Source organism: Lolium perenne, chromosome 5 (assembly GCF_019359855.2).
Source record: "Lolium perenne isolate Kyuss_39 chromosome 5, Kyuss_2.0, whole genome shotgun sequence".
NCBI lineage: Eukaryota > Viridiplantae > Streptophyta > Magnoliopsida > Poales > Poaceae > Lolium > Lolium perenne.
The window spans coordinates 264,724,750-264,742,605 of NC_067248.2; positions in this window are offsets into that span (position 1 = coordinate 264,724,750).

The window sequence follows — 17,856 nt, forward strand, 5'->3', positions numbered from 1 at the left end:
CTGCTTGTTCATCATCTAGTAGATCTGATCCGTTACGATTGCTCCTTGCTCTGCAAGGATTAGTTTAATATCTGCAATAGTTAGGCCTTACGAAGGGGGGGAGGATCCAGCGGCACGTAGGGTGGCGTTCGCAAGTCCTAAACAGGATGTTCCGATGATCAACGTCACGTTGGTTGTGTGGCCTTGTTTAGGATCGGCTTACGAGCACCGTGCGTGGCCGCGAGGCCCAACCTGGAGTAGGATGATCCGATTATGCGGTGAAAACCCTAAATCGTCGTAGATCTCATTAGCTTTATCTTGATCAAGCAGGATCACCAAGTATTCGTGCACCCCGTACGGATCATGGGTGGATCGGCTCTTTGAGCCGATTCACAGGATAACCTGAGAGCCGATCGAGGCTCTTATTTAATGTTTACGTGTATGCCATGCAGGAACTAAGCGAGGCATCCCCATCACCTTCCTGACTAGGTATAGGTCAGGTGGCACGCCCTTGCACTTCGCATCGCCGCGTGTGACCAGAAGAGCATTGCGGGCCGTCGCTCGGAGGGGTCTCAGCCAGCCGCAGCTCTAGGCTCTTCCCGGCTCTACCGTGTTGACAGGCCGCTGCCCGCCGGTGGGTTTTGGCGATCAACACATTCTGGCACGCCCGGTGGGACAATCATCTACATCGACCACATCGCCATCTACATCTGAGATGGCGGCGGACGGCACGCCAGTCACCTACGAGGAGCTGCCTGCTGAGCTCAAGAAGAAACATGACGAGATCAAGGCCACCCTCGAAGCCGACCTCATCGGCTCTTTTCAGAGAACCCGTACCCATGGCATCAGATGGAAGGGGTTCTCACCACAAGGTGCACTCGATGGGATAGATCTCTCTGCCCCGTCGGAGGAACGCACCAGGGCCCTACGGCAGGAGATCAACTACTTGGTGGCTCACTCGCTACACCGCCACTCTGAAAACTTGGTCAACGTGTTGGAGCGTCTCGCTCTGCGCGTGATCCAGGAGATCATGAGCCACCAGTACTCGCCGTCAGGACCAGCTCTCGGGACGCACCAAGGAGAGTTGCCACTCCAGTCCCGTCCACCGCTGCCATATGCGTTGGCAGCACCAGCTGAGGTGCCGGCTACACCGGCATTCGTCGTCTACAAGATCGGTGGTGACCCTAGTGACTACCAGTTCTTGGCTGAGGCGCCCAAGGAGATCCCTCAAGGATACGCGTGCACGTATGTGCCAGATTGTGGCAACTGGCCACTCTCAAACCAGGCCACAACGTCAGGGACTCCGGCGCAAACAGGAGGAACGTCAGCAACAGAGCTTGAGAAGCAGACGTGGCTAACTAAGTACGCCACCCCGACGAAACTCCCGAGCCCAGCTCCTGCAGTTGGCTCAGAGCTGGAAAAGCAAACATGGCTGGCTAAGTACGCCACCCCGGCGAATCTTCAGAATGCATCTCCTGCAGCCAGCACGGCGGATCAGATCAGTACCATACTGAGAGACCAGTTCGGCATTATGCCGAAAAGAAGGGCAATCGGCTATTCCAAGCCGTACCCCGACGAGTACGAGATGATCCCGCTGCCACCTAAATATCGGCTCCCTGACTTCTCCAAATTCAGTGGATCGGATGGCTCCAGCTCCATCGAGCACATCGGCCGATATTTGGCGCAACTAGGACCGGCTTCAGTGTCGGATCAGCTACGCGTGAGGCTCTTTTCACAGTCCCTCACAGGATCGGCTTTTGGATGGTATACCTCTTTGCCAGCAAACTCCATCCAGTCTTGGAAGCAATTGGAAGAACAGTTCCATACGCAATACCATTCAGAAGCTTCCGAGTCTAGCATTGCCGATCTAGCACAACTACGTCAGAAGCGCGGAGAAACGGTGACAGAGTACATCCAGCGCTTCAGGAATCTTAGGAACCGATGTTATTCGGTTCGTATAACTGAAAAGGAAGCAGTCGAATTGGCAGTAGCTGGCCTTGCAACACAGCTCAAGGACATGGCCTCCCAAGCAGATTATCCCTCGCTGGCGCACATGGTTCAGAAACTATCAGCATATGAACAGCGCCACCCAGACCTGTACCAAGACAAGTTCAAGCGTGCAGTAGTCATGGTCGATACAGAGGAAGGTGAAGTGCCTGCGGGAGACCAAGAAGTAGCAGTGGCTGAGTGGACTCGGGGAGGAACCCCCGTATCCTGCAAATGGGTAAAGCCACCAGGGCCGCCCAGGGGATTTGATTTTGACGTGACCAAGACTGAACAAATCTTCGACCTCCTGCTTAAGGAGAAACAGTTGACGATTCCTGAAGGTCTCAAGTTCCCTACGGCGCAAGAGCTAAACGGAAAGCCGTACTGCAAATTCCACAACTCGCTTTCCCATGCCACCAACGACTGCAGGGTGTGGCGTCAGCACATCCAAGCGGCGATAGAGAAGGGGCGTTTAATTTTCAACCAGTACGCCATGAAGGTAGACACCCAGCCCTTCCCCGCCGTTAACATGGTAGAAGTCATCTACCCCGAGGGCTGCCAGCCAGGTCCCACGTTCAGCATCAACATGGTAGGGCCTGGGAACCACTCTGGCAAGGATGGAGATGAGGGCAGCTGCTCTCATAGCAAGGACACAGAAGAGGCCGCTCCACGCGATCGGCTCCATCATGATGGCAAGCGCTACGTCACAGAGGGAGAAGTGAAGAACATAAGATATCAGCGACCTCTCTCTGATCACCTCCTCAACAAATATGTGAGTCGCATGACCAACGCCGACGGTCCAACTGTGATGATGAAGGAGATCGTCTGGCTAGAGAAGCCAGAAGACATCGTCGGCAGGATCGCGATGAGGAGGAGCACGAGCGCCGTGCCACGGACAGGCCAAGGGAGCAAGATGACAACGCCAGACACTGGGACTGCCCTTTCTTCAGACACTGCTGGGATTCAGGAATGAGCCGATTGCCCACAATCGGCAATTGCCCAGAATGCAACAAGAAGAAGAAGGAGGCAGCCAACGTGTCTGTGTTTGAGCGCTTAGGGCCTCTCCCACCACCAAGCAAACGCGCTGAGTCACCTCGTTGGGCAGATCTTGAGGATTCAGAAGACGAGGGACTAGAAGAAGAAGAAGACAGGTACCACCGTCCAAGGTGGTGCCCTGACGGACTCAGCCGTTCACAGAAACGCAGGGTTCAGCGGTTGCGCGGCCTGGAGGAAGCCGAAAGGTTATACCTGCATACGCTAAGAAAGGCACGGCCTGATCTGGCTGCAAAGGTTCAGCGAGCCCTGAATGAAGAGGGTCGTCCACGGAGAATGGAGTGGCGCCCCAAACAAAGGAGAGCCGATGATGAAACATCGGCTGGCACGAACATGGTGTTCATCCTCCCTTCAGAGTTCAGTGCTCCAGGGTTAGATGAGACATCCGTGGCACAACTTGACTGCGGCCCACGGCCGGTTATCTTTGAGAAGCCACAAGATAAGAGCTACAGGCATCTGAAGGCCCTATATTTGCGAGGATATATCGATGGGAGGCCTGTGAACAAGATGCTGGTAGACACCGGAGCGGCAGTTAACATCATGCCGTATTCTATGTTACGTCGGCTGGGACGCTCTAGCTCGGATTTAATCAAGACCAATGTAACATTGAGCGATTTCAACGGCCAAGCGTCTGAGGCACAGGGAGTTCTGAACGTGGATCTGACCGTAGGAAGGAAAACTATCCCTACAACGTTCTTCATCGTCGATAGCACGAGCAGTTATGCTGTGCTGCTGGGAAGAGATTGGATCCACGCCAACTGCTGTATTCCCTCCACGATGCACCAATGCATAATACAGTGGGATGGAGATGAGGTAGAGGTCGTCCAGGCCGATGATTCAGTTGAAGTTTCAACGGCTGGCATGAACGCATGGGAAGCAGCAGGCCAAGAACCCCTCTCAGGCATCAACTTAGACGACTGCGAACGCATCGATGTGACAAAGGGAAGGGTTAAGCTGGTTTTATCCACCGGCCTGACCATGTAGTCGAAGCAAAGCGACGTGTAACTTGGCGAGGCTGATCCTTGTGATCGGCCCCAAAGGTCTATGAAGGGACATTACGGAACCTTCAGTCAGCGCTCCAATCATTATGGAGGCCGATTAACTTGGCGAGGCTGATCCTTGTGATCGGCCCCAAAGGTCTATGAAGGGACATTACGGAACCTTCAGTCAGCGCTCCAATCATTATGGAGGCCGATCCCAGCAATCGGCCAAAATTATCCTCACCACATGTTCTGCTTGTGTTCACCTTTGACCCTATCAGGAGCCGACGTGCGAATTACAGAGCCGATATCTGCCATTCTTTAACAGATTCGGCTCGGGGGGCACCTAAATACTGGAACAGATGCAGGGGTACATGTGTGCAATGAATACTGGGGGCTGATAGGAGAAAATCGGCCAGTAAAAAAAAAAAACAAAAATTTACAGCCGATGCAAGGGCATCGACTTTAGAATTGAAAGGCAGCCGATGCGCAACCATCGACTTTAGTGGAAATTATGCAATGTCTATCGAGTCTCCACCAGATCCAGGCCAACAGTGGTACCTTCTGTTGCCTCGAGTGAGTAAAACAATGGAAACTTCTTCAGCTACTTCGAGCCGATCCGGGTTCCTGAACCCTGTTGTCAAGGATTTCCAATCTTTGGGGCTAGTTCAGCTGAGACGGAAGATTATCGGCTGATTGGAGGAAGAAAGAGGATCGGCTGTGGCGCATTCTCTTTGACATTCTCGCCCCGAGTAAGGCTCGGGGGGCAGTAGGCGCGAGTAAGACTCGGGGGGCAACAGGCCTAGTGGATACTCTGTAAGAGCCGATGGGGATGCCATCGGCTGATTTTTCATTGCAGCCTCCTTCACGGATGATGAGTATTGAAAAGGACCATTGGTTTTGGTTGGAAGAATTCCAAGGTTTTCCTGAAGATTCTGCATTATCCGCCAGAATTAAAAAAAAAAATCATCAGTTGAAGAAGGAAAGGGCGAATTTCGAAGGTCCGATGCGGTGCTATCGGCTCATTACGCATTGGCAAAGGGGACGAATCGGCAAGGTCAGTAGAAGGAGGAATCGGCTAAATTAAACTCAAAGGAAATCGGCAAGATCAAATTGGGGAAAGTTCTTCATTGATTAGATTTCTTACATAAAGAGCTGATTGCTCTCAAAAGGAAGTACTAGGGGATACATTGCCCCATCTACTACTACTGGCCCTATTCTAGAGGTCCTATCTACGGGCCATCACTGCCCTCGTCGTCGCCGTCGTCGCCGCTGTCGGCGCTGCTCCCGGCGGGCTCGTCGTCGCTCCAATGGCCGCCGACCGGGTCCTCGTTGTCTTCATCCTCTTCGTCAGCGTCGTCCTCGTCGCTGTCGAAGTCGCTAAGATTGCCCGGCCAAGGGCAGCGCCGCTTGGCCGGCGGCTCGTCGGAGGAGCTCTCGTCGTCGTCCTCCTCCTCCTCTTCCTGCTCCTCCTCCTCCCCGGAAGAGGTGAAGTCGCAGGAGAAGCTGTCGTCGTCGCTCTCCTCCTCCGTTGCCCCAACGGCGAGGAAGCGGAGGTCGCTCTCCCCGTCCGTCGAGGACTGGTCATCCTCGGACCAGATGGAGAAGTCGTGGTCTGACTCCTCCCCGGCCGCAATGGCGCGGCGGATGTTCGCTGCATGGACCTCTGCCGGATTGTACTCCGGCGTCGGCTCACGGGATGCGGAGGACTGGCTGGAAGGACCCGATGGAGCAGAGGAGGAAGAAGACATGGTGGCAGGAGGGCTTTTGGAGTGCTAGTGCGATGGAGATACGGAGGAGAACTGTGCGTAGCGGTTAAATAAAAGGAGATATAGTGGAAATTCAATGCCACAGCAGTTTCCGAGGAAGTGGTGCCTAAGAAGAAAAAAAACTGCCAGATCACGCGGAAAAGTTGAGGAGGCAGGGCATCATGATGAAGGATATCGACGGTTACGCCACGACATGACCCGACGAAGGAAAACAGAGTGATTTTGGAATTACCAATTCCAAAACCAGGGGGGCATGTGTTATCACCAGAATTTGACCGAGTCGGAGGTGGGCCACGATTGAGAAAGACTTGAAGATATACATGGAAGGAAAAACAAGAATTGGCCTTATACACGAAGTTGGGCTGAATTGCCCATTGTATCTGTAATTTAGTGGATCGTATCTTTAGATTAAAAGTTAGAATTTTACTCGTGCACGGTTAGGTGCACGTCCGAATTAGAAAGTCCGCCGGACTATAAATATGTATCTAGGGTTTATGGAATAAACAACAACACAACGTTCACCCCAAAACAAACCAATCTCGGCGCATCGCCAACTCCTTCGTCTCGAGGGTTTCAATCAGGTAAGCGACATGCTGCCTAGATCGCATCTTGCGATCTAGGCAGCACAAGCTCCACGTTGTTCATGCGTTGCCCGTACTGAAGCGTCTTTGATGGCGGGCAACGTAGTTATCATAGATGTGTTAGGGTTAGCATGGCTCTTCGTATAAACATGCTTACGTAGTGCAACCCTCGCATGTCTAGCCGCCCTCACGCCTATCTCAGGCGTGGGGGCGGCACCCTGCTTGTTCATCATCTAGTAGATCTGATCCGTTACGATTGCTCCTTGCTCTGCAAGGATTAGTTTAATATCTGCAATAGTTAGGCCTTACGAAGGGGGGGAGGATCCAGCGGCACGTAGGGTGGCGTTCGCAAGTCCTAAACAGGATGTTCCGATGATCAACGTCACGTTGGTTGTGTGGCCTTGTTTAGGATCGGCTTACGAGCACCGTGCGTGGCCGCGAGGCCCAACCTGGAGTAGGATGATCCGATTATGCGGTGAAAACCCTAAATCATCGTAGATCTCATTAGCTTTATCTTGATCAAGCAGGATCACCAAGTATTCGTGCACCCCGTACGGATCATGGGTGGATCGGCTCTTTGAGCCGATTCACAGGATAACCTGAGAGCCGATCGAGGCTCTTATTTAATGTTTACGTGTATGCCATGCAGGAACTAAGCGAGGCATCCCCATCACCTTCCTGACCAGGTATAGGTCAGGTGGCACGCCCTTGCACTTCGCATCGCCGCGTGTGACCAGAAGAGCATTGCGGGCCGTCGCTCGGAGGGGTCTCAGCCAGCCGCAGCTCTAGGCTCTTCCCGGCTCTACCGTGTTGACAGGCCGCTGCCCGCCGGTGGGTTTTGGCGATCAACAGGTTCTCGGTACTGGGGTTTTCATCACGGAGACTTTTTATAGGCGAAAGGGCAGGTCAAGAGGCGGCACGGGGGCCCCACACCACAGGGCCGCGCGGCCAAGGGGGGGCCGCGCCGCCCTAGGGTGTGGCCCCTCCGTGGCCCCTCTTCGTCTCTCCTTCGGACTTCTGGAAGCTTCGTGAGAAAATAGGCCCCTGGGCTTTGATTTCGTCCAATTCCGAGAATATTTCCTTACTAGGATTTCTGAAACCAAAAACAGCAGAAAACAGCAACTGGCACTTCGGCATCTTGTTAATAGGTTTGTTCCAGAAAATGCACGAATATGACATAAAGTGTGCATAAAACATGTAGATAACATCAATAATGTGGCATAGAACATAAGAAATTATCGATACGTCGGAGACGTATCAGCTATCCAGGTCCTAGACGCCCCAGATACGGATGTCTACGATAGGGTGTTGGTGTCACATTAGAGAAGATATGGTGACGAAATTGATTATAGGCATCATCTAGAAGAGGGAAGTAGTTAAGAGTAACAACATGAATAAGAACAAGCTCCGATTGAGGCCGTTTAGAAAGCATTGAAAATCTCTTTGGGATCGAAGATGAAATTACTTCACTTTCTCACGATCTATATAAATTTTAATGTACGCACACATCCCCTCACACGTGTTGAAACTCTCGACCCCCAAAACGACTAACCCAAAGTAACAAACAAGTATGCAAAAAACACAAGTTTTTTTTTGTTTTTACTGTTCGATTTTGCATGGGTTATTTCATCCCGATGCTATCCAGGTCCTAGACGCCCCAGATACGGATGTCTACGATAGGGTGTTGGTGTCACATTAGAGAAGATACGGTGACGAAATTGATTATAGGCATCATCTAGAAGAGGGAAGTAGTTAAGAGTAACAACATGAATAAGAACAAGCTCCGATTGAGGCCGTTTAGAAAGCATTGAAAATCTCTTTGGGATCTAAGATGAAATTACTTCACTTTCTCACGATCTATATAAATTTTAGTGTACGCACACATCCCCTCACACGTGTTGAAACTCTCGACCCCCAAAAGGACTAACCCAAAGTAACAAACAAGTATGCAAAAAACACAAGTTTTTTTTGTTTTTACTGTTCGGTTTTGCATGGGCTATTTCATCCCGATGCTATCCAGGTCCTAGACGCCCCAGATACGGATGTCTACGATAGGGTGTTGGTGTCACATTAGAGAAGATACGGTGACGAAATTGATTCTGGGCATCATCTAGAAGAGGGAAGTAGTTAAGAGTAACAACATGAATAAGAACAAGCTCCGATTGAGGCCGTTTAGAAAGCATTGAAAATCTCTTTGGGATCTAAGATGAAATTACTTCACTTTCTCACGATCTATATAAATTTTAGTGTACGCACACATCCCCTCACACGTGTTGAAACTCTCGACCCCCAAAACGACTAACCCAAAGTAACAAACAAGTATGCAAAAAACACAAGTTTTTTTTTGTTTTTTCTGTTCGGTTTTGCATGGGCTATTTCATCCCGATGCTATCCAGGTCCTAGACGCCCAGATACGGATGTCTACGATAGGGTGTTGGTGTCACATTAGAGAAGATACGGTGACGAAATTGATTATAGGCATCATCTAGAAGAGGGAAGTAGTTAAGAGTAACAACATGAATAAGAACAAGCTCCGATTGAGGCCGTTTAGAAAGCATTGAAAATCTCTTTGGGATCTAAGATGAAATTACTTCACTTTCTCACGATCTATATAAATTTTAGTGTACGCACACATCCCCTCACACGTGTTGAAACTCTCGACCCCCAAAACGACTAACCCAAAGTAACAAACAAGTATGCAAAAAACACAAGTTTTTTTGGTTTTTACTGTTCGGTTTTGCATGGGCTATTTCATCCCGATGCTATCCAGGTCCTAGACGCCCCAGATACGGATGTCTACAATAGGGTGTTGGTGTCACATTAGAGAAGATACGGTGACGAAATTGATTATAGGCATCATCTAGAAGAGGGAAGTAGTTAAGAGTAACAACATGAATAAGAACAAGCTCCGATTGAGGCCGTTTAGAAAGCATTGAAAATCTCTTTGGGATCTAAGATGAAATTACTTCACTTTCTCACGATCTATATAAATTTTATTGTACGCACACATCCCCTCACACGTGTTGAAACTCTCGACCCCCAAAACGACTAACCCAAAGTAACAAACAAGTATGCAAAAAACACAAGTTTTTTTTTGTTTTTACTGTTCGATTTTGCATGGGTTATTTCATCCAGATGCTATCCAGGTCCTAGACGCCCCAGATACGGATGTCTACGATAGGGTGCTGGTGTCACATTAGAGAAGATACGGTGACGAAATTGATTATAGGCATCATCTAGAAGAGGGAAGTAGTTAAGAGTAACAACATGAATAAGAACAAGCTCCGATTGAGGCCGTTTAGAAAGCATTGAAAATCTCTTTGGGATCTAAGATGAAATTACTTCACTTTCTCACGATCTATATAAATTTTAGTGTACGCACACATCCCCTCACACGTGTTGAAACTCTCGACCCCCAAAAGGACTAACCCAAAGTAACAAACAAGTATGCAAAAAACACAAGTTTTTTTGTTTTTACTGTTCGGTTTTGCATGGGCTATTTCATCCCGATGCTATCCAGGTCCTAGACGCCCCAGATACGGATGTCTACGATAGGGTGTTGGTGTCACATTAGAGAAGATACGGTGACGAAATTGATTATGGGCATCATCTAGAAGAGGGAAGTAGTTAAGAGTAACAACATGAATAAGAACAAGCTCCGATTGAGGCCGTTTAGAAAGCATTGAAAATCTCTTTGGGATCTAAGATGAAATTACTTCACTTTCTCACGATCTATATAAATTTAAGTGTACGCACACATCCCCTCACACGTGTTGAAACTCTCGACCCCCAAAATGACTAACCCAAAGTAACAAACAAGTATGCAAAAAACACAAGTTTTTTTTTGTTTTTACTGTTCGGTTTTGCATGGGCTATTTCATCCCGATGCTATCCAGGTCCTAGACGCCCCACATACGGATGTCTACGATAGGGTGTTGGTGTCACATTAGAGAAGATACGGTGACGAAATTGATTATAGGCATCATCTAGAAGAGGGAAGTAGTTAAGAGTAACAACATGAATAAGAACAAGCTCCGATTGAGGCCGTTTAGAAAGCATTGAAAATCTCTTTGGGATCTAAGATGAAATTACTTCACTTTCTCACGATCTATATAAATTTTAATGTACGCACACATCCCCTCACACGTGTTGAAACTCTCGACCCCCAAAACGACTAACCCAAAGTAACAAACAAGTATGCAAAAAACACAAGTTTTTTTTGTTTTTACTGTTCGGTTTTGCATGGGCTATTTCATCCCGATGCTATCCAGGTCCTAGACGCCCCAGATACGGATGTCTACGATAGGGTGTTGGTGTCACATTAGAGAAGATACGGTGATGAAATTGATTATAGGCATCATCTAGAAGAGGGAAGTAGTTAAGAGTAACAACATGAATAAGAACAAGCTCCGATTGAGGCCGTTTAGAAAGCATTGAAAATCTCTTTGGGATCTAAGATGAAATTACTTCACTTTCTCACGATCTATATAAATTTTAGTGTACGCACACATCCCCTCACACGTGTTGAAACTCTCGACCCCCAGAACGACTAACCCAAAGTAACAAACAAGTATTCAAAAAAAACAAGTTTTTTTTGTTTTTACTGTTCGGTTTTGCATGGGCTATTTCATCCCGATGCTATCCAGGTCCTAGACGCCCCTGATACGGATGTCTACGATAGGGTGTTGGTGTCACATTAGAGAAGATACGGTGACGAAATTGATTGTAGGCATCATCTAGAAGAGGAAAGTAGTTAAGAGTAGCAGCATGAATAAGAACAAGCTCCGATTGAGGCCGTTTAGAAAGCATTGAAAATCTCTTTGGGATCTAAGATGAAATTACTTCACTTTCTCACGATCTATATAAATTTTAATGTACGCACACATCCCCTCACACGTGTTGAAACTCTCGACCCCCAAAACGACTAACCCAAAGTAACAAACAAGTATGCAAAAAACACAAGTTTTTTTTTGTTTTTACTGTTCGGTTTTGCATGGGTTATTTCATCCAGATGCTATCCAGGTCCTAGACGCCCCAGATACGGATGTCTACGATAGGGTGCTGGTGTCACATTAGAGAAGATACGGTGACGAAATTGATTATAGGCATCATCTAGAAGAGGGAAGTAGTTAAGAGTAACAACATGAATAAGAACAAGCTCCGATTGAGGCCGTTTAGAAAGCATTGAAAATCTCTTTGGGATCTAAGATGAAATTACTTCACTTTCTCACGATCTATATAAATTTTAGTGTACGCACACATCCCCTCACACGTGTTGAAACTCTCGACCCCAAAACGACTAACCCAAAGTAACAAACAAGTATTCAAAAAAAACAAGTTTTTTTTGTTTTTACTGTTCGGTTTTGCATGGGCTATTTCATCCCGATGCTATCCAGGTCCTAGACGCCCCTGATACGGATGTCTACGATAGGGTGTTGGTGTCACATTAGAGAAGATACGGTGACGAAATTGATTGTAGGCATCATCTAGAAGAGGAAAGTAGTTAAGAGTAGCAGCATGAATAAGAACAAGCTCCGATTGAGGCCGTTTAGAAAGCATTGAAAATCTCTTTGGGATCTAAGATGAAATTACTTCACTTTCTCACGATCTATATAAATTTTAATGTACGCACACATCCCCTCACACGTGTTGAAACTCTCGACCCCCAAAACGACTAACCCAAAGTAACAAACAAGTATGCAAAAAACACAAGTTTTTTTTGTTTTTACTGTTCGGTTTTGCATGGGTTATTTCATCCAGATGCTATCCAGGTCCTAGACGCCCCAGATACGGATGTCTACGATAGGGTGCTGGTGTCACATTAGAGAAGATACGGTGACGAAATTGATTATAGGCATCATCTAGAAGAGGGAAGTAGTTAAGAGTAACAACATGAATAAGAACAAGCTCCGATTGAGGCCGTTTAGAAAGCATTGAAAATCTCTTTGGGATCTAAGATGAAATTACTTCACTTTCTCACGATCTATATAAATTTTAGTGTACGCACACATCCCCTCACACGTGTTGAAACTCTCGACCCCCAAAACGACTAACCCAAAGTAACAAACAAGTATTCAAAAAAAACAAGTTTTTTTTGTTTTTACTGTTCGGTTTTGCATGGGCTATTTCATCCCGATGCTATCCAGGTCCTAGACGCCCCTGATACGGATGTCTACGATAGGGTGTTGGTGTCACATTAGAGAAGATACGGTGACGAAATTGATTGTAGGCATCATCTAGAAGAGGAAAGTAGTTAAGAGTAGCAGCATGAATAAGAACAAGCTCCGATTGAGGCCGTTTAGAAAGCATTGAAAATCTCTTTGGGATCTAAGATGAAATTACTTCACTTTCTCACGATCTATATAAATTTTAATGTACGCACACATCCCCTCACACGTGTTGAAACTCTCGACCCCCAAAACGACTAACCCAAAGTAACAAACAAGTATGCAAAAAACACAAGTTTTTTTTTGTTTTTACTGTTCGGTTTTGCATGGGTTATTTCATCCAGATGCTATCCAGGTCCTAGACGCCCCAGATACGGATGTCTACGATAGGGTGCTGGTGTCACATTAGAGAAGATACGGTGACGAAATTGATTATAGGCATCATCTAGAAGAGGGAAGTAGTTAAGAGTAACAACATGAATAAGAACAAGCTCCGATTGAGGCCGTTTAGAAAGCATTGAAAATCTCTTTGGGATCTAAGATGAAATTACTTCACTTTCTCACGATCTATATAAATTTTATTGTACGCACACATCCCCTCACACGTGTTGAAACTCTCAACCCCCAAAATGACTAACCCAAAGTAACAAACAAGTATGCAAAAAACACAAGTTTTTTTTTGTTTTTACTGTTCGGTTTTGCATGGGTTATTTCATCCAGATGCTATCCAGGTCCTAGACGCCCCAGATACGGATGTCTACGATAGGGTGCTGGTGTCACATTAGAGAAGATACGGTGACGAAATTGATTATAGGCATCATCTAGAAGAGGGAAGTAGTTAAGAGTAACAACATGAATAAGAACAAGCTCCGATTGAGGCCGTTTAGAAAGCATTGAAAATCTCTTTGGGATCTAAGATGAAATTACTTCACTTTCTCACGATCTATATAAATTTTAGTGTACGCACACATCCCCTCACACGTGTTGAAACTCTCGACCCCCAAAACGACTAACCCAAAGTAACAAACAAGTATGCAAAAAACACAAGTTTTTTTTGTTTTTACTGTTCGGTTTTGCATGGGTTATTTCATCCCGATGCTATCCAGGTCCTAGACGCCCCAGATACGGATGTCTACGATAGGGTGTTGGTGTCACATTAGAGAAGATACGGTGACGAAATTGATTATAGGCATCATCTAGAAGAGGGAAGTAGTTAAGAGTAACAACATGAATAAGAACAAGCTCCGATTGAGGCCGTTTAGAAAGCATTGAAAATCTCTTTGGGATCTAAGATGAAATTACTTCACTTTCTCACGATCTATATAAATTTAAGTGTACGCACACATCCCCTCACACGTGTTGAAACTCTCGACCCCCAAAATGACTAACCCAAAGTAACAAACAAGTATGCAAAAAAAACAAGTTTTTTTTGTTTTTACTGTTCGGTTTTGCATGGGCTATTTCATCCCGATGCTATCCAGGTCCTAGACGCCCCACATACGGATGTCTACGATAGGGTGTTGGTGTCACATTAGAGAAGATACGGTGACGAAATTGATTATAGGCATCATCTAGAAGAGGGAAGTAGTTAAGAGTAACAACATGAATAAGAACAAGCTCCGATTGAGGCCGTTTAGAAAGCATTGAAAATCTCTTTGGGATCTAAGATGAAATTACTTCACTTTCTCACGATCTATATAAATTTTAATGTATGCACACATCCCCTCACACGTGTTGAAACTCTCGACCCCAAAACGACTAACCCAAAGAAACAAACAAGTATGCAAAAAAAACAAGTTTTTTTTGTTTTTACTGTTCGGTTTTGCATGGGCTATTTCATCCCGATGCTATCCAGGTCCTAGACGCCCCAGATACGGATGTCTACGATAGGGTGTTGGTGTCACATTAGAGAAGATACGGTGATGAAATTGATTATAGGCATCATCTAGAAGAGGGAAGTAGTTAAGAGTAACAACATGAATAAGAACAAGCTCCGATTGAGGCCGTTTAGAAAGCATTGAAAATCTCTTTGGGATCTAAGATGAAATTACTTCACTTTCTCACGATCTATATAAATTTTAGTGTACGCACACATCCCCTCACACGTGTTGAAACTCTCAACCCCAAAACTACAAACCCAAAATAAAAAACAACTATTCAAAAAAAAAAAATTTTTTTTTTATTTACTGTTCGGTTTTGCATGGGCTATTTCATCCCGATGCTATCCAGGTCCTAGACGCCCCTGATACGGATGTCTACGATAGGGTGTTGGTGTCACATTAGAGAAGATACGGTGACGAAATTGATTGTAGGCATCATCTAGAAGAGGAAAGTAGTTAAGAGTAGCAGCATGAATAAGAACAAGCTCCGATTGAGGCCGTTTAGAAAGCATTGAAAATCTCTTTGGGATCTAAGATGAAATTACTTCACTTTCTCACGATCTATATAAATTTTAATGTACGCACACATCCCCTCACACGTGTTGAAACTCTCGACCCCCAAAACGACTAACCCAAAGTAACAAACAAGTATGCAAAAAACACTGTTCGGTTTTGCATGGGTTATTTCATCCCGATGCTATCCAGGTCCTAGACGCCCCAGATACGGATGTCTACGATAGGGTGTTGGTGTCACATTAGAGAAGATACGGTGACGAAATTGATTATAGGCATCATCTAGAAGAGGGAAGTAGTTAATAGTAACAACATGAATAAGAACAAGCTCCGATTGAGGCCGTTTAGAAAGCATTGAAAATCTCTTTGGGATCTAAGATGAAATTACTTCACTTTCTCACGATCTATATAAATTTTAATGTACGCACACATCCCCTCACACGTGTTGAAACTATCGACCCACAAAACGACTAAACCAAAGAAACAAACAAGTATCAAAAAAACACAATTTATTTTTGTTTTTCTTGTTCGGTTTTGCATGGGCTATTTCATCCCGATGCTATCCAGGTCCTAGACGCCCCTGATACGGATGTCTACGATAGGGTATTGGTGTCACATTAGAGAAGATACGGTGAAGAAATTGATTGTAGGCATCATCTAGAAGAGGAAAGTAGTTAAGAGTAGCAGCATGAATAAGAACAAGCTCCGATTGAGGCCGTTTAGAAAGCATTGAAAATCTCTTTGGGATCTAAGATGAAATTACTTCACTTTCTCACGATCTATATAAATTTTAGTGTACGCACACATCCCCTCACACGTGTTGAAACTCTCGACCCCCAAAACGACTAACCCAAAGTAACAAACAAGTATTCAAAAAAAACAAGTTTTTTTTTGTTTTTACTGTTCGGTTTTGCATGGGCTATTTCATCCCGATGCTATCCAGGTCCTAGACGCCCCTGATACGGATGTCTACGATAGGGTGTTGGTGTCACATTAGAGAAGATACGGTGACGAAATTGATTGTAGGCATCATCTAGAAGAGGAAAGTAGTTAAGAGTAGCAGCATGAATAAGAACAAGCTCCGATTGAGGCCGTTTAGAAAGCATTGAAAATCTCTTTGGGATCTAAGATGAAATTACTTCACTTTCTCACGATCTATATAAATTTTAATGTACGCACACATCCCCTCACACGTGTTGAAACTCTCGACCCCCAAAACGACTAACCCAAAGTAACAAACAAGTATGCAAAAAACACAAGTTTTTTTTTGTTTTTACTGTTCGGTTTTGCATGGGTTATTTCATCCAGATGCTATCCAGGTCCTAGACGCCCCAGATACGGATGTCTACGATAGGGTGCTGGTGTCACATTAGAGAAGATACGGTGACGAAATTGATTATAGGCATCATCTAGAAGAGGGAAGTAGTTAAGAGTAACAACATGAATAAGAACAAGCTCCGATTGAGGCCGTTTAGAAAGCATTGAAAATCTCTTTGGGATCTAAGATGAAATTACTTCACTTTCTCACGATCTATATAAATTTTATTGTACGCACACATCCCCTCACACGTGTTGAAACTCTCGACCCCCAAAATGACTAACCCAAAGTAACAAACAAGTATGCAAAAAACACAAGTTTTTTTTTGTTTTTACTGTTCGGTTTTGCATGGGTTATTTCATCCAGATGCTATCCAGGTCCTAGATGCCCCAGATACGGATGTCTACGATAGGGTGCTGGTGTCACATTAGAGAAGATACGGTGACGAAATTGATTATAGGCATCATCTAGAAGAGGGAAGTAGTTAAGAGTAACAACATGAATAAGAACAAGCTCCGATTGAGGCCGTTTAGAAAGCATTGAAAATCTCTTTGGGATCTAAGATGAAATTACTTCACTTTCTCACGATCTATATAAATTTTAGTGTACGCACACATCCCCTCACACGTGTTGAAACTCTCGACCCCCAAAACGACTAACCCAAAGTAACAAACAAGTATGCAAAAAACACAAGTTTTTTTTTTGTTTTTACTGTTCGGTTTTGCATGGGTTATTTCATCCCGATGCTATCCAGGTCCTAGACGCCCCAGATACGGATGTCTACGATAGGGTGTTGGTGTCACATTAGAGAAGATACGGTGACGAAATTGATTATAGGCATCATCTAGAAGAGGGAAGTAGTTAAGAGTAACAACATGAATAAGAACAAGCTCCGATTGAGGCCGTTTAGAAAGCATTGAAAATCTCTTTGGGATCTAAGATGAAATTACTTCACTTTCTCACGATCTATATAAATTTAAGTGTACGCACACATCCCCTCACACGTGTTGAAACTCTCGACCCCCAAAATGACTAACCCAAAGTAACAAACAAGTATGCAAAAAAAACAAGTTTTTTTTGTTTTTACTGTTCGGTTTTGCATGGGCTATTTCATCCCGATGCTATCCAGGTCCTAGACGCCCCACATACGGATGTCTACGATAGGGTGTTGGTGTCACATTAGAGAAGATACGGTGACGAAATTGATTATAGGCATCATCTAGAAGAGGGAAGTAGTTAAGAGTAACAACATGAATAAGAACAAGCTCCGATTGAGGCCGTTTAGAAAGCATTGAAAATCTCTTTGGGATCTAAGATGAAATTACTTCACTTTCTCACGATCTATATAAATTTTAATGTATGCACACATCCCCTCACACGTGTTGAAACTCTCGACCCCCAAAACGACTAACCCAAAGTAACAAACAAGTATGCAAAAAACACAAGTTTTTTTTTTATTGTTCGGTTTTGCATGGGCTATTTCATCCCGATGCTATCCAGGTCCTAGACGCCCCAGATACGGATGTCTACGATAGGGTGTTGGTGTCACATTAGAGAAGATACGGTGATGAAATTGATTATAGGCATCATCTAGAAGAGGGAAGTAGTTAAGAGTAACAACATGAATAAG